At 41.3% G+C, this 18560-nt stretch overlaps 1 long non-coding RNA gene across 2 annotated transcripts in view; it reads right to left on the reverse strand.

The window, feature by feature from the left end:
- Positions 1 to 12566: 12566 nt before the first annotated feature.
- The window catches only part of LOC149469453 (uncharacterized), a 9823-nt gene continuing 3829 nt past the window's right edge, over positions 12567 to 18560 (reverse strand). For both annotated transcript variants that reach the window (XR_016311576.1, XR_016311575.1), the window contains exon 2: positions 12567 to 18451. This is a non-coding gene — a long non-coding RNA (uncharacterized LOC149469453). The remainder of the gene's footprint in view (positions 18452 to 18560) is intronic.

An 18560-nucleotide genomic window follows, 5' to 3' on the forward strand; every position in this document is an offset into this window, starting at 1 on the left:
ACTGGGATGGATGTGCTCTCATGCCTAGTGTGGTCAGTTTGAAATAGGCAAGCAGGGGACTGGCAGGGCCACCAGGTATTTCACACAAAAGAAGCAATACAAAGAGAACAGGATACGTTTTAATACAAATACATGGTACAGCAGGGACATATCAGGAATATGAACTGTTACACCTGGGTTAACACCTAAGGAGCTAGAGTGTGCTGGAAAGTCTGAAAAATAGATTTCGCAGATGTTTAAGGCTGGCTTTACACCTATACATTGTTATGGTAAAACACATGGTTAACTGCACGTTACCACAATGCACATTATCGCATTGCACTCTATGCACTCAATTGTGGGGCCATTGATTTAAAATGGTACCCCAAGATAAAAGTACAATAGCTGGTAACACAGATGGGTTACAGCGCACCATGGCACACAAGCCATGTGCTTTCCCAAGGTGGTGCAGGGATGTTTTTTCATCTTTTGTCTTGTATAAAAAGTCTATTCTAAATTATTGTGACACTAAACTCTGGTTTAATAAAAATTTTCGATTCAAGTATGTATTCTTATGTCAGAAATGTACCTTCTCTTGCTCTCAGCCTCCTTCAAATCTCCATATTCTGACTTCCTGTTAGAGGGTGGCTGCGTTTGTTTTCCATGTATTTAGGAATGTAGCCACCTTCTCCTGCTCACTTCTGAGATGGATTTGGGATTGTAGTGTGCATAGAGCAGAGCACATGACCTCAAGTAACCTGCATTGCTTGTTTCAAACAAATGGAAGTGAGCGGGAAATGGAGAGGTTCGGGAGCTCACAGAGGACAATACAAGGAGGCAGAGAAACACAGTAAGAAACAATCTTATTAAAATAGATTATAGGGCCATTACGTAGTGGATGTGTATGGATTATTTTTGGAGAATAAAGAGATTGTTTCGTGTCACTTTAAAGCATGGCAGCACTTCTTGTGTCCTGCACGCAGAGACTAATTCTCATTATCTGTTCCTGTGCTGTATGGATGGATTCCGCACAGTAGCACTTCTCATGTCCCATATGCTGTTTACATTTCTCAGTATCTGTCATTATCTCTACATCCTAAAGGGAATTTGTAGCATCTCTTCTAAATGCTAAGTGGAAGTACATGTATACCCTCCCTGGATGACAGTTAGTTTGACAAAGCACTGTGTATGATAAACAATTGCCATTTTTCAAAGTAAAGTAAAGTAGCTGCAGGCATCATCCCAGTATAAGCACCTAAACCCCAGGATGTCATATGATGTCCACCCGGGGGCAAGTGGTTAAAGGAATATCCATACCTCTCCAAGATAAGTTCATGTGCTGTTATTCACATTTCTTTTCTCCCTGTCAGAGCAGAAATGTCAGCCCGATGTCAGACTGTAAGGCACGCTGTTCTGACTGCTAGAGTAAGGTAAATTGTCAGTTAAAGTGGTTGTAAAGGCTCAAGGTTTTTTACCTTCTTGCAGTCTATGCATGAAGGTAAAAAACTCCCCCCCCCAATACTTACATGAGCCTCATCGTGATCCAGCAATGTGCACAAGAGCCTCGACCCTCTGGGGACTCATTGGCTGAGACAGTCAGAGAAGAGGCTGCTCTGTGCAATACTACTGCACACATCAGGTAAGTATAGACAGGTTTGTTATTCTATTTTAAATAAAAGTAAATGCCTTTAATATCACTTTAACAAAGCCTTTGTTGTACTTTCATGTAACCCTACTGAAACTTTGTTATATGGCATTTTGTAAGTGTCTGTTGTCAGCACTGACAACCTGACAGTCAACATGACACGTCTGCTCTGACTGTGAGAAAATACAAATAAATAATTCATATTAATTAATTCCTTAGAGCAGACATCACTAAATGGGGGACCGCGGTCCAGATTCAGACCAAGTCACTATCCCATCTGTACCCCTGCTATTTAGGAGCCGGTTCTCTGCCACTGCCACCGCTGTCATCCTCACAGTGCTGACATTGGGAGGCAGGGCAGTTCTGAAAGGTGGACAAGGAGCTGCCCAACTTAACTTTTCAAGTTAACCAGCAGGTGATTGATTGCTAGGATGCAGGGTAGGCCTAGCAACCAATCAGATGCTGGTTAACAGGAAAAGTTGTGCAGCTCTGACCCTCCATCCAGAACTGTTCTGCCTTCCAATGTCAGCTTTAGACCTACTCTTCCTCCAAACCTCCAATGTCAGCTTTAGACCTGCTCTGCCTCCAAACCTCCAATGTCAGCTCTAGATCTGCTGTGCCTCCAAACCTCCAATGTCAGCTTTAGACCTGCTCTGCCTCCAAACCTCCAATGTCAGCTCTAGATCTGCTGTGCCTCCAAACCTCCAATGTCAGCTTTAGACCTGCTCTGCCTCCGAACCTCCAATGTCAGCTCTAGATCTGCTCTGCCTCCAAACCTCAAATGTCAGCTCTAGATCTGCTCTGCCTCCAAACCTCTAATGTCAGCTCTAGACCTGCTCTGCCTCCAAACCTCCAATGTCAGCTTTAGACCTGCTCTGCCTCCAAACCTCCAATGTCAGCTTTAGACCTGCTCTGCCTCCAAACCTCCATTGTCAGCTCTAGACCTGCTCTGCCTCCAAACCTCCAATGTCAGCTCTAGATCTACTCTGCCACCAAACCTCCAATGTCAGCTCTAGATCTACTCTGCTGCCAAACCTCCAATGTCAGCTCTAGATCTACTCTGCCGCCAAACCTCCAATGTCAGCTTTAGACCTGCTCTGCCTCCAAACCTCCAGTGTCAGCTCTAGACGTGCTCTGCCTCACGCCGCCTTCTGCCCTATGTTAGGTATGACAGAGAAGAGGGCTATGTCCTGTGAAGGATGGGGGGAACCTAGGAGTTGTGTGAAGGGGGGTCGAGGACATTAATGCAAAGTGTGGGGGGGTGATGTGAAGGGGGGCTGAGGACAGTAATGTGAAGGGGGGGCGATATGAAAGCAGGTTGAAGACAGTAATATAAAGGGGGGGGGAGAGGTGAAGACAGGAATATTAAGGGGACTGAGGACAGGAATGTGAAGGAGGAGGGGGGTGTGATAGAGGGGGCTGAGGACAGGAAGATGGAGGAGGGGAATGATATAAAGGGGGGGGGGGCGGAGGATAGTAATGTGAAGAGGGGTGATATAAAGGGTGAGGACAAGAATGTGAAGGAGGAAGTAAGTGAGATAAACAGGGACTGAGGGCAGGAATGTGAAAGTGTGGCGGTGATATAGAGGGGGGCTGAGGAATGATAACAGGAATGTAAAGGGGGGTGATGTGAAGGGAGGCCAAGGACAGGAATGTGAAAGGGGTGAAGGGAATAAAGGACAGTAATGTGAAGTAGGAGGGGAATGATATAAAGGGGGGGGGGTGGCTGATGATAGTAATATGAAGGGGGTGACATGAAGGTTGGTTGAGGACAGGAATGTGAAGGGGGTGATGTGAAGGAAGGTGGGCTGAGTACAGAAATGTAAAGTGGATATATAAGGGGGCTGAGGACAGGAATATTAAGGGGGGGTGATATGAAGGGGGTTGAGGACAGGAATATGAAGGGGGGTGATATGAAGGGGGTTGAGGACAGGAATATGAAGGGATTGATATGAAGAGGGTTGAGGACAGGAATATGAAGGGGGTTGAGGACAGGAATATGAAGGGGGGTGATATGAAGGGGGTTGAGGACAGGAATATGAAGGAGGGTGATATGAAGGGGGTTGAGGACAGGAATATGAAGTGAGGTGATATGAAGGAGATTGAGGACAGGAATATGAAGTGGGGTGATATGAAGGGGGTTGAGGACAGGAATATGAAGGGGGGTGAGGACAGGAATATGAAGTGGGGTGATATGAAGTGGGTTGAGGACAGGAATATGAAGGGGGGTGATATGAAGGGAGTTGAGGACAGGAATATGAAGGGGGTGATATGAAGGAGATTGAGGACAGTAATATGAAGTGGAGTGATATGAAGGGGGTTGAGGACAGGAATATGAATGGGGTGATATGAAGGAGATTGAGGACAGGAATATGAAGTGGAGTGATATGAAGGGGGTTGAGGACAGGAATATGAAGGGGGGTGATATGAAGGGGGTTGAGGACAGGAATATGAAGGGGGTGATATGAAGGGGGTTGAGGACAGGAATATGAAGGGGGGTGATATGAAGTGGGTTGAGGACAGGAATATGAAGTGGAGTGATATGAAGGGGGTTGAGGACAGGAATATGAAGGGGGGTGATATGAAGAGGTGCTGGGGACTGTAATGTGAAGCGGGTTGAGGACAGGGATGTGAAGGAGGAGGAGGGGATGATAAAAAGGAAGGGGGGAGTGATGTGAAGGGGGGCTGAGGACAGGACTGTGGGGGTGTGATGTAAAAGGGGGTTGAGTACAGTAATGTGAGGGGGGTGATGTGAAGGGGTGAGGACTGTGTGGAGAAATGTGAAGGAGGAGAGGGGGTGATATGAAGGGGAGGGGGAGGCTTAGGACCAGGAAGGAGGTGGTGGGGGCGATATAAAGAGGGGGCTGAGGACAGAAATGTGAGGGGGAAGAATGAAATGAAGGGGTTGAGGACTGTATTGTAAAGGGGGTGGGGTGATATAAAGGGGGGATTGAGGACACTGTTGTGAAGGAAGGGGGGGGTGATGTAAAGGGGGAGTGAAAATACTACTATGAAGTTGAGACTGTGATGTAAAGGGGGGAAACTCGATGTCAAGGGGATGGAACTGTTATGAAAAGGGGGGGGTGCAATGTGCAGGGGGGACTGAGAACACTGATGTAATAACGGGATTGTGATGTGAAGGATCAGAGGTTAGGTTCACATCATTGCGTCATTGTGACTTGTGTTCGGCGTGTAGGCAGCTCATTCATTTCAAACACACAGAAGGAAGTCCCTGGCCCTTTCTTAGGTTGCACTGCACTGAGCCTCATGGTGCTGCTCCACCATGTGGATTGGCGCTCTCGAAAACACGCCGCGTTTGCTAATGCATGGAGGTGCCATTACAGTCAAACATAACATTTGGATTTCTGCTGGAAGAGAATTTTACTGACTGGACATCTGTGAATTTTCATTCAATACCCCTTCTTTAGAGGAAAGGCTGCACTGAAATATCAGAATAATAGTGTTGTTTCAGAATATTACAGATGCTCTCAATGGTGATTTGGTTCTTTTTACCACTACAGTACACTATATGGTTACAAAATATTCTGGCACAAATTGGTTTACAGTACATATACAGTATGTTAACCAAAATACCCATTATTATGTATACCAATCATATTGTCACGGCTGTGTTTACCATTATGGATGTCCTGGACCAATGCCTAAGGGCTTGTTCACACTAACGGTTGCGGGCGGTAAAACCACCTTTACTGCCCCCAACTTCTACCCCTCTTTAGCTACAGAGGCAGTGGCTGGGGGTGAACATATGTAGTTGTTGTGATGCTTTGCTTCATGGACTCAGCAGAAATTATACCCTTTGTTGCTTTCTGCAGACGGGATTGAGGGGATGATATAGGCAAAGAACAGTGACACATGACTGTCACAGGATGGGTGGAGGAGTCTTTCACATTCAGGCTGTGAGTAAGAGCCTGGCTTCACGTTCTGTATGCCCTCCAAGATACAAGATGGTGGCACCCAGTGGGGGAATATTTGGGTCTCGGGACACACGCAGAGTTTTTGTTCATTGATTATCTGCCAGTGAATTGTTTATAAGCTGAATAGTACGTATTTGGTAGTGATATCTGTAAGGCCTCATTCACACTAAGTGTAGCGGGAATGCATGTTCCTGCACTCATTTTTTTTAAATGTTTTGCACACGTTCCTACTCACTTGAATGGGCTGCCTTATACGTGACAAACGTGCCAAAGAAGTTCATGTACCAAATTTTGGCACTAGGAGCTTTTGGCGATGTTCGTTTTGACACAATTTTCACACAACAAAATTGTATTGCATTTGGAATGCCATTACCTCTTGCATGCCGCCCTATAGCAGAAATACTGCTACAGAGTGGCAGGGCTGCACAAAATCACTTCTATAGATACGTGATTTTGCATTTCTGGGTAGGGGGCGCCTGCACAATGTGCGTCTGCCCTACCTGCGCTGCCATTGGAGGCTTCAGCTGTCAATCGCCGAGGAACACTGACAAGGGAGAGGTCTGTATGTAAATAACACAGATCTCTCCCCTGTCAGCTCTAGCACACTGCTTTGTATTGCTCTGCACAGCAGAACAATACAAAGAGGCATGTTTCCCTAGTAAAACACACCCAGCACACTGTTAACCCTTTGAGCGCCCCAGATGTTAACCCCTTGCTGCCCAGTGTCAGTGCTTTTTATTAGTGTCACTGGGGATGTCAGTGGCAGTCAGTTCCCACCCAGTGTCAGAATGCCTGCCGCAGTCCCTCTATAAGTCGCTGAATGCTACCATTACTAGTATTAAATAAATAAATAAATTCCAGTATATATACCTCCATTTGTAGACGCTATACCTTTCATGTAAACCGATTAATTTACACGTGTTGAGTTTTTTTTTTTAGCAAAGACGTAGCAGAATACATTTTGGCCTAAATTTATAACAAAATTTGATTTTTTTTACTGGACGTGTTTAACCAATTCAATACCGGACAATTTTACACCTTCCTGCCCAGGCCAGTTTTCAGGTTTCAGTGCTCTCACACTTTGAATGACAATTGCGTGGTCATACAACATTGTACCCAAACTAAAATTTTATCATTTTCTTCACACAACTAGAGCTTTCTTTTGGTGGTATTTAATCACCGCCGGGGTTTTTATTTTTTGCTAAATTAACAAAAAAAGACCAAAAATTTAGAAAAAAACACACGGTTTTCTTTGTTTCTGTTATAAAAGTTTGCAAATAAATAATTGTTCTTCATAAATTTAGACCAAGATGTATTCTGCTACATGTCTTTGGTGAAAATAACCCAAATTAGGATGTATTTTTTAGTTTGTAGGAAAGTTATAGAGTTCACAAACTATGGTATAGATCTGAATATTGATCAATCCTGAAGTACTGACAGCCAATCTAATTTCTTGAGGTCCAAGAATGTCAGAACAGTACAGATATCCCCCAAATGACCCTTTTTGCAAAGTAGACAGTCCGACGTACTTCATAAGAGGCATGGCGAGTTTTTTGAAGTTGTATTTTTTTGGTCATAATTTTTCGGAAAATGAAAAAATTTAAAAAATTAGTTTTACATATTGTCACCAGTGCAGTACAGCGTCATCATATAACTGGCATGGCGGTGATCAGGAACACTGACTGGTGACAGTATGAAAAAAAAAAATATATATATATATATATTTTTTATTAAATTTTTTTTCTTTTTTTAAGATTTTTTTTCATATTTTACTATGACCAAAGTAGTACAATGTTACCATAGTAACATTGTACTACTTTGGGGAAGTGATCAGTATTTTTTTTTTTTTTTTATTACACAATTTGCTTATAGCAAAGAATTACTATTATAGCAAATTATAGCAAAATATAGAAAAAGTCAAAAATATTGTTTTTTTTTGTCAAAATTGACGGTCTTTTTTTGTTTATAGCACAAAAAATGAAACAAAGGCACTCAAATACCATAAAAAAAAGCTCCATTTGTGGGAAAAAAGGACGTAAGTTTCATTTGGGTGCAGTGTTGCATTGCTTTGCAATTGTCAGTTAAAATAACGCAGCGCCGTATTGCAAAATATGGCCTGGTCATGAAGGGGGTGGGGGGGGGGTAAATCCTCAGGAGGCCAAGTGGTTAAGAAATAATTTTACTGCAAGTGCCTTAAGGGTTTTGCTGTGTTTCTGAAGTCGCAGGCGGAAACTCGCAATTCTGTCTGCGCTTTCAGAGTGACCAATTGTGATTGCAGCATAAATGTTGGGCGAGAAAAGAGTTGCTTTAGGTGAAATGTAGTGTTATTTATGATATGCTTTACTCTATATACTGGTCACCTGTGGCTCTGGGCATCACAGCAGTCCCATGGACCACTATGACTATGCTTACAGCTTGTCATGTTACACTGTATGGCTGTTTGAGTTCAGGTGGTTTAGCCCTCTCCATTGTTACCAGGGACATAAAGTCAAGTAACTAGCCATGCAATCTCTATTGCCCAACCTTGGCAGTAGAATGGGTTGTAATAAATAGCTCAGTGTCCTTAGATATGGCACCTTTTCTGTTCTATCAAGACAGTACCTCTGTTCACAACCCCACATCTCTACTGAATACTCTGCTGCTGTCTTCTGGTTTAGTTAAAATCTTCTTTCTCCGATCCACCCCATGAAAGATTATGGTGACAGGGGTTGATAGAGCTGAGGAGTGCCTGACTATTACCACCCTTTCCGCCTATCTCCTCCATTCATAGAAACTGTACTTTACCTTCTATGAATTAAATGTCGATCTTTCCCTTGTGCTGTGGTTTTTTTTTCCAATAAGGATTTAAAGAGAGCAAAGCCCAGCTCCTCTACCCTTTCTGCACACCTCCTTCAATCATAGAAACTGTACTTTACCTTCTATGATTAAAAATCGATCTTTCGATCTATTCTTCATTCATGGATTGTTTTTCATTCATAGAAGCTATAGTATGGCTTCTGTGAATGGAGGAGGTGGGCAGAAAAGGAGGGCATAGTTGGCATTCTTGATGAGTGCCTGTCACAGTGCAATCAGCTGTATTATTTCCTTAATTCCTGTCGCACTGGAAGATCACAGCGGCGGGGGTAGAGGGGGATCAGAGGAGGAAGATTTCTACTCAACCAGGGGATAGCAGCACGAGGGACATATCACACTGATAGTAAGTAATGTCCCTTGTGCTGTGTTTTTTTCCAATAAGAATTTAAAGAGAGCTCCTCTACCCTTTCTGCACACCTCTTTCATTCCTAGAAACTGTACCTTACCTTCTATGATCAAAAATCGATCTTTTGAGCCATTCTTTATTCATAGATTGGTTTTCATTCATAGAAGCTATAGCATGGCTTCTGTGAATGGAGGTGGTAGGCAGGAGGAGGGCATAGTCAGCAATTTTGATGAGTGCCTGTCACAGGGCCCTCAGCCGTATTAACCCCAACCGCACTGGAAGATTACAGCGGAGGGGGTATAGGGGGATCAGAGGAGAAAGGTTTCTAGTAAACCAGTAGACAGCAGCACAAGGGACACATCACATTGGTAGTAAGTAATGTCTCTTGTGCTTTTTTTTCCCCAATAAGGATTTAAAGAGAACAAAGCCCAGCTCCTCTACTAAAAGGGCCACCTCCACATCAAGACGTGGTACAAAATAAATCATGGTAATTCCATAATGATGAAGAAATGAGCTGCAGAGAGTTGACAGGCAATACTAGAAACTAATCCTTTGTCCCCTGCTTACTTTTTTTAAAAGGCACAGCTTCCACACTGCAGGTCCACTTGAATGCCTATAGTTTTGGAAGGTGATGTCCAAGGATCTCATATAGGTATGACGGTCAGTTGTCCACAAACCTTTGGTCATATATTGTACACTGTTCAGAAATAGTTGCTTCTCAAGCTGCTTCTTGTCACAAGTAAAATAACACATGAGGAAATAAGAAATCAGTATGGTCCTGTAACCACTCTATGGGGCTGATATACTAAAGTCAAATAGTCTTAGTTCATTTTACAAGAAAAGTTGCAATGAAGTGAAGCTCTGTTGACTTCCATCATCCTTTTGCCTCCTGATTCCAAGAATCTGCTCCATCATCCAATCATGTGCAAGCAAAAATTCAGCTTTTTTATTCTTCTTTCACGTGATTGGGCATTCTATGCAAAGTGAAATTTCACCGCATTCACTAAGCCCTGGGGAAAATGCTCTTGCAACACACAATTTCCCTATTTGTCTTTTGTAAATCAACCCCTATATGAACAAACTATTAAACATTGTTATGCAATGAATAAAATGACTTTTTTTTCCTCCAGAAAATGTCATCTATTTTGACTTGTCTTTTGGAGATAGATTGATCCTTAAGTAAATAATGGAGAGTGTCAGCCTTAGAAGTCATGTGTGGCGATTTTTGTTATGATCTTGCCATTTTCCACTGAAATAAACCATTAACCCTTTTGCCTCCTGATTCCAAGAATCTGCTCCGGAGCACATGATGCAGCTACATCAAGCTCAGATTGAGGAGCTATTTGCTGACCACGTTCACGTCCTGAGCCCTGGAGCTAAAAGCACTTTACACCATAAAATAAAAGCACTGTCTTTTTTTTCTAAAAGGTTATGTCTGGAGGCCACGCTGCTCATACTTCATACAGAAAACTACTGAAAGAGCTATGAAATCCTCTATGATTTACACTTTTGCAGCGCATTAGGATATAGATCTAGTAGACTCCATACAAGTTCTTAACCGCACCTGTATCAGTGTCTTCTTGTCGAAAATGTGGCCGATAAAACCAGAGATGTGTCATACAGCTTGGGAACATCTCTAGGAACGCTGGATAGCTCACAAAATTAGATCATGAATTTATGTGGAAATTCACTGTATATACCTACCGCTATATATTAGCATGTGCTACTGGAAGAAAGGATTTGGATTTGAGGCCTGTAGATAGATATGTTGTCCAGGAACCAACAAGACAGAAACCAACTCACATTCCTAAAAGCTATATGACATTTACCTACAGCTGCTGGTAACCTGTTTTTAACCTTTAGTTCAGGTGTTGTGCACTTTCAGCAAGTAAAGCTTGCTTGGAAATTCAATATAAAGCATTGTGTATCATAGTACACTACTGTCTCCGTTTATATTGTAAAGCGCTGTGCAAACTGTTATTTAAAAAAATAAAAAAAAATTGAAAACTAAAATAATAATTTTTTTTACATGCTTTCACCAGTCAGTGTTCCTGTTCACCGCTGTATAGTAATAATAATAATAGCTTTTGCGATCTTTTAAAAAAAATATTTTCTGGCGTATAAGACTACTTTTTATACTTAAAAATATACCCCAAAAATTGGGGGTCGTCTTATACGCGGGGTATATAATGTGAACCTTGAGTTTGTTTGGGTCAAGCTGGCTGGATGTGTGGTAATACTGTACAGACAGTATACCGCGCTGAGCCAAGCTGGCTCAAAACAAATGTCCCTATGACAGATTAATCTGTCAGCCCGCTGGATGTGCAGTATATACAGTATACTGCGCTGAGCCAAGCGGTTTCAAAACGTACCGGTACGTCCCTAGTGTAATCAGTCCACTGGATGCATGTATGTACGGTAGTTGCGGCTACATACAGTATACAATCACGGCGAGTGATGTGTTCTACTAATGAATACAAAGCCTGCTCGGATTGGCTGAGTCAGAGAGATGGACTGATGATGTCACAACCTCAGCCAATCTGAGCAGGATTTGTATACATTAGTAGAATACATCGCTCGCCGTGATTGGCCCAGTGTATACTGTATGTAGCCTCAGCTACCGTACATACACACATCCAGTGGTCTGATTACCGTAGGGACGTACCGGTACGTTTTGAAACAGCTTGGCTCAGTATACTGTATATACCGCACATCCAGCAGGCTGACAGATTAATCTGTCATAGGAACATTTGTTTTGAGCCAGCTTGGCTCAGGGCGGTATACTGTATGTACATTACTGCACATCCAGCGGGCTGTATATATACTGTATACTGTATGTAGCCAAAGCTACCGTATTACCGCACATCCAGCGGTAACCATCTGATTTGGAATTTGATCCATATGATGACTGTCTTACAAATGTATCACAAGATGTCATTCATGAACTTATGATGTCAGAGGATGAACATGAGGATTTTGAAGGAATTTAAGTACTGATAAGTCATAACCATTTCAATTAAAAAATCTGATGTTTTTAAATGGTGTTGCCTCGGAAGGGGGGTAGTCTTATATGGCAAGTATAGCCCAAAACCTATGTTTTAACTGGAAAATTAGGGGGTCGTCTTATACACCCAGTCGCCTTATACGCCGGAAAACACGGTACTTTGACTCTTTTTTTTATCTTGCAGCTGCTGATCTCTCTTTGGCCCTTCATATCCACTTCCTGCCTACACGCATGCAATTCAGCGATGGCTGCATGGCATTTCTTAGGTTGAATTCCCGATGGTGACACCAGTGGACCATGCCTGCCTTGTGTGTTGAAATGGCCGCTTATCATCGGAAGAACAAAGAGAACACTCTCTACTGCAAATTACCTGGAAGACTGGAAACTGGTGCTCTGGCCCAGATATCTTTGAATTGTAACAATATTCCTCTAAAAAAAGAAGCCGGCTACCCGGTAACATCCATTGCAACAATTCTTTATTAGCTACATGGCGGGATACAGCGGTAACACGTTAACGCATTTCGGCAGAAGCCTTACTTGTAGCAAGTTTCATGCTATGAGTAAGGCTTTGGCCAAACATGTTAGTTTGTTACTGCTATACCCCACCATGTAACCAATAAAGAATTGTTGCAATGGATGTTACCAAGTAGCAGGCTTCATAGTATTAGAGTATCCATCGGAAGCCCTATGACAATGCAAAAGTGCAATCAGAGACAGAGATGAGTGTTTTTACCCTATAAAGTACAATCGGGGCAAGATCAGGTATTGTTTTAGGTTCAAAAGAGCAGACAGGTGGCACACACACCTAGTGCATTATCCAAGATTTATTCAAAGATATAAAAGACAAAAACATACTCACAGACAAAGCATGTATAAAAAGCTTTTGCAATTCATTTCCTGGAGCGCTGGAGAGTACACACGATATCCAGTCTGATTGTTTTAGGGTCAGTTCACACTAGAAGGCGGTGCGAGAAAGTCAAATTCTGTGTGTTTCCCGCATTGCGTTCAAAACGCACCGCCTTTGCGATCTACTGCGGGTACTAATTGATATTATGATTGTTAATGGCACCCCAAAAGCAGATCGCAAATGCAGTGCATTTGGCTGCACCAGATCGCATGGCACCATAGTACCATCTAATTTGGTGCAGTGTGTTTTTGCATGCACTACATTGTGTGTGCGATCCATGCAATTTCAGCCCATTCAAATAAATGGGCTGCAAAATTGCATCACACTGAATCACACAGGAATGTAGACCCTGTTCCTGTGCAATTGAGGTGTAAACTGGTCCTGAATGAAAGCTGCAGATTTAAGAATACCAAAATAATGACTGTTTAAATGACATTAATATGTTAAACCGTTTAAGAGATTTTAGTGATTAGGAAATGCCACTGGCCGCCCTATTACTTGTATCTATTACAACATGCAGAATGGCAAAATTCACAAAGTTTTTCCCCAAGTACTGATATATTTCCCAGCATGTTTGCATCTATTGTTCCAAATCACACCTGATATTTCACTCTTCCAGTGTAGGTTTCCAGGCTCAGTAATAATTCTGTAGATGAATGAAGATCAGTATTGCATTGCAAATAAATGGGAAAATGTGACTGTACAAAAATGCGAATAAGTCTTTGCTCAAGTTAATCAATAATTTTAATCCTCACGGTGGTTCTCCTTTAAGAATATTCATGAAGTCAAAGTAATCTAGAAAGGATATAACAAGCGACAACATGAGCACTGGTTTTCAGACAGCAATTGCGTACACGCCACCCTAGGACCATTGAATAAAGCCCCACTGTCCGTAATTATGAGACAGATATAAAATCCCTGCAGGCATCCCACTGCAAAACACAATAAAACTGACTCGCGAGAAATTATTTTAACATTCCCTTTATTTACTGCAGCCTGAAAAAGAGAAAAAAAAAAGGGTGCATAGTATAAGGACTGTGATTTATAGAGATTTCTGGAGAAAATGGCATACACAATACTAGAGATCTCACCAAACGTGTCACTGTGTGCATATCACAATTATAGGAAATACATGATTTATACAAGGGAGTTATGAATGACATTCAAAGATATTTCTGAAAAAAAGTACAGGGATCTTATCAGAATGGATGATATGTGAGATAAATTGGGTGATGTGGCAAAAGATAGTTGGCTGTGCACAGCTGACTTCCTGTCCAGTAATCCCATAGAAAGATATAGCAAGCAGTCTTTTTTCTAGCTCCAGATGGCTGATAATGTCTGAAAATGTATTGGAATCAGCTACCTAAAAAAAGATAAAATACTTGAGGATTATGTAAGGTGGTGTCAGTAGTAATGATGATGGGAAAAGTGCAGTTTACAATTAACAACCAAATCTGACTCCACTTTAACCAGTCGGAGCAATGGGGGTTATTTACTAAAACTGCACGGTGCAAAATCTCGTGCTCTGCATAGAAACCAATCAGCTTCCAGGTTTTATTGTCAAAGCTTAATTAAAGAAGCTGAACTTAGAAGCTGATTGGCTACCATGCACAGCTGAACTAGATTCTGAGTGCACCAGTTGTAGCAAATCTACCCTACTGAAATATTAATGCCAACTGGTTGGGTTTCTATAATTGCACAGTGCTCTCCACCTTATTAAAAAAGTTTGATTGAAATAATCCAGTGGGTCTTTTTATATATAAAGTGTTCATTATTTTCGGGCAGCACAGTGGCTAAATGGCTAGCACTTCCACCTGGCAGCACTAGGGTTGTTGGTTCAAATCCCAGCCACAGCACCACCTGCCTGGAGTTTGCATGTTCTCCCTGTGCCTGCTAGCACTTCCACCTGGCTAGCAATGGCTAACACTTCCACCTGGCAGCACTAGGGTTGTTGGTTCAAATCCCAGCCACAGCACCACCTGCCTGGAGTTTGCATGTTCTCCCTGTGCCTGCGTGGGTTTCCTCCAGGTACTCCAGTTTCCTCCCACACTCCAAAGACAAGCTGGTAGGTGAATTGGCTCCTGTCTAAATTGGCCCCAATATGTGTATGTATGAATGTGAGTTAGGGACTTTAGATTGTACACCCCTTGGGGGTTAGGGACTGATGTGACTGTACAATATATGTAAAGCACTGCATAAAGTTGACAGCACTATGTAAGTACCTAAAAGACATTTTCAGATTTGGACACACGTGCAATTTTTTTTCATGTGACATTACTATTGGCATTGCCCACAATTAATCACTAGTGATTCGACATTATTCTTTACAGTTTGGGAAAAACATAGGGGGGAGTTACAAAAACTAGTGCACACAGAATCTGGTGCAGCTGTGCATAGCAACCAATCAGCTTCCAGGTTTTATTGTTAAAACTTAATTGAATAAGCTGAAGTCAGAAGCTGATTGGTTACTATGCATAGCTGCATCCGATTCTGTGTGCACCATTTTAGTAACGCTCCCCCATAGTGTAGCATGTAGAAGGGATTAAACGCTAATGATTGCACAGTGCTCTTAGCTCACATGATCAAGCACTATTTAATTCAACTCTATGGGGGTTGATTTACTAAAGATAAATAAGATGTTCACTTTGCAAGGGAAGTTGCAGTTTTGCAAGGGAATTTTCCTCTACGCTTAGTGAATGTGTAGTTTCTGTTTGCAAACAATATTATTATAATACAGGATTTATATAGCGCCAACAGTTTGCGCAGCACTTTACAATATAAAGGAGGACCGTACAATTACAATACAGTTCAATACAGAAGGAATAGGAGGGCCCTACTCATGGTATTTACAATCTAAAGGAGGTTAGAAGAGGTACAAAATAGCTGCAGGGGATGATCTGATGCAGGTGACCCAAGTACAGTTTTTAGGTAGAGGGTAAAAGGGTAGGCGTCCCTGAATAAATGAGCTTTCAAGGATCCAATCAGATGCAAGAAGAATAAAAAAACAACATTTTGCTTGCATATGATTGGATAATGGGAGTCAGCAGAGCTTCACCTCATTCTTTAAGCTCTGGGGCAAATTCCCTTGCAAAGTGAACCTTCCCTTGCAAAGTGAACAGTCTATTTGCCTTTAACAAATCAAACTCATAGAGAGGCCATAGGGTATTGCCAATTTCTTATCTTCTTATTTGTTATTTTACTTGTTACTAGCAGCCATTTTTTCAATAAATTATGTACGCTATTTGTATATGGGCAATATGTGTGAACACTTGACTATCATACGTATATGAGATTTTTTCAACTCTGTGGGGTTGATTTTCTAAAGGCAAATAAGCCGTTCACTTGGAAAGGGGAGTTACACTCTTGCAGGGGAATTTTCCCCAGCACTTAGGGAATATGTTGAAATTTCACTATGCAAACAATATCTAGTCGCATGCAAGGAAAAAAAAATCAGCATTTTTGATTGCAAAAGATTGAATAATGGAAGCTAGCAGAGCTTCACCCTGCTCACTAAGCTTTAGGGAAAATGATCTTGCTAAGTGAACAGTCTATTTGCCTTTAGTAAATCAACCCCTATGTATAATGATCACTACCGATCAGTCTGGGGCGATTTTTAGTAGCAGGCTGGAACTAACAAAAATCACCCATGGGTGCCCAGCGTACAGCTTGATGGCCCTTTAGATTCTAGAAATTCCTACTAATACCCAGATACATTTTCACATGTGTCAAAAGATTCAAACTATGACAGTGCAGGCTATGTGTTACTGATCTTTAGATATCAGTGAAGTATAAGTGTAGAAAAAGAGAAAGCTATGGGCTCATACAGGGCGGTGAGCTGTGTGAGCACTCGAACTGTGGTTGGGAAGTCACCTCTTTGGTCTAACGGCTGCATAATAATAAATAAATCCACTGTAACTAAGTGCTTTTGAATTTATTGTGAATTTTGTTTAAGAAAATCAATATAACAATGCAATTTATTGATTGAAAATAACCACTGAAGGATTTTTTTCCATAACCTCCCCTCGCATTTTTAAACTTATATAATTAATTGTTTTTCATTACAGAAGCTACTCTGTGTGGTCTGAGCATTAGAACAATGCATACATTTCCTCTCCGTGTCATCTATCAATATACCTGTGTGCGGAGCAATGTTAGCTGCTGGATGCATATATTACTTCGGTAAGTGTTTTTTTTTTTTTTTTTTTCGTATTTTTATACAGATGTGTTCTGGGCAATCTAGACGACTAACGGTTACACAATTCTCTATAGGAAATAGCAATTTGAATAACACTTCTAAATGGATTTTCTTTTTTTCGAACATTGCAAATTTTCGGGATATTGTGCTGATGTTTGCAGTGTGTCTAATACAAGATAAAAAAAAATGAATTGTAAACGTGCCAGATGAAACTGATGTATTTGAATTGGGGGTAAAGTCTGACATCTCTAAAACATTACGGGCTAAAAAAAATTTCTACGACTATGATTTGAGCATTTTAAAATTTCAATCATAAAAAGATTTTGTACTAGTAGAAGACATATATAGGTATATTGTTTTGTATATTTTTCCCAGAGGCCTATTCACTGGTCATTCATTGATAGGCATAGGGCTGTTATTCTCTAGTAAATATGACTTTTTTAGTATAATTTATAATCTGCCAGCAAGTTTGGAAGCTCTTACAGTTAGAGGGATGGGAAATATTACTGATAAACCAGTATATTTACTTTCAATGCCAGGAAAAAAGAAAAATATTCAGCTCTTTAGACTGCCAGTTCCTATAAGCTAGGCGCTGTCTACTTTTGCCTTGGTTCATCATTATAATACCTGTAATCCCTTTAGAGATTGTACAGCCCAGTATAAAATGCTGGCACTTCATAATAGCTGTACCAGAACAATAAATTAATTAATGGGTTCTAATGGCATAAAACATTCCATCACATCAAGTGCAAAAATTTCCAGCCCTGAAGTGAAGAATTCAAATGAGCCCATTGAATACCTTTGGTTGCTACCAAGTGCTTCAGTAGGATTTCTAGATAAATATATGTTTTCTTCATGAGGTATACTAAGAAACATATGCACAATGTATGACATGAAGCCATACCTCCAAACTCCTCCCAATCTTTGAATGTAAACACCCATCCCCTCCAATCCCTTTCACATGCACTAATGCAAATGACAATAAATAATGCAGAGTCAGAAATGATACATCAGCATTATGCTGATTTAAAGAACTTAACGTATTATCTATTCTCACCATATACGTTTATTTATATTACACACCTTGGAATAATCATAGCACCCAGCACAGTGTGGAAAGCAGATTTCAGAAGTCCTGCTTGTTGCCTGCCAACTGCAATTCTGCATCTTGCTAAAAATATAAGCCAACAATGGAAGTGGCAGATGTTAATTGGAAAGTCTTTTTTTGGCCAATCTTGAAGTTCTGGAGGACACTTTTGATACAATGAATGGACCCACTGAAGAACCTTCTCAATCCTACCTACTGGATCCACTATTTTGCCTCTCGATTATAAGATTGGAAGAATTTTCATAACCTGCTTGAGACTTTTTTCCCCTCTGTAGATTGTGCTGGGAAGTTCACTGTTTGAGAATAAACTTCAGATCCTAGGGGGTGCTACTGCTGGAACTACATCGCCTCTAATATACAGGGCTCTCTGCCAGCAGCAACTTGTGTGTAGGATTCAGGCAGTGTCTTATTTCCAACAGCTTTTCTGCACATTCCTTAATAAGCTTCTTCAAAGCCGTCTGTGCCCCCAAGACAAAGTCCTGTCAGCAGAAACACAGCTCTAGTTTACTTTACATTATTTTCTTTATCTTAGAGTACCTCTACAATTCACAAACATGGAATGGCTCTGACATAGGACTAAGACACTCA

The sequence above is a fragment of the Staurois parvus genome, unplaced genomic scaffold (assembly GCF_062004578.1).
Source record: "Staurois parvus isolate SC_StPar_1 unplaced genomic scaffold, SC_StPar_1.0 ptg000070l, whole genome shotgun sequence".
In the NCBI taxonomy this organism is placed as follows: domain Eukaryota; kingdom Metazoa; phylum Chordata; class Amphibia; order Anura; family Ranidae; genus Staurois; species Staurois parvus.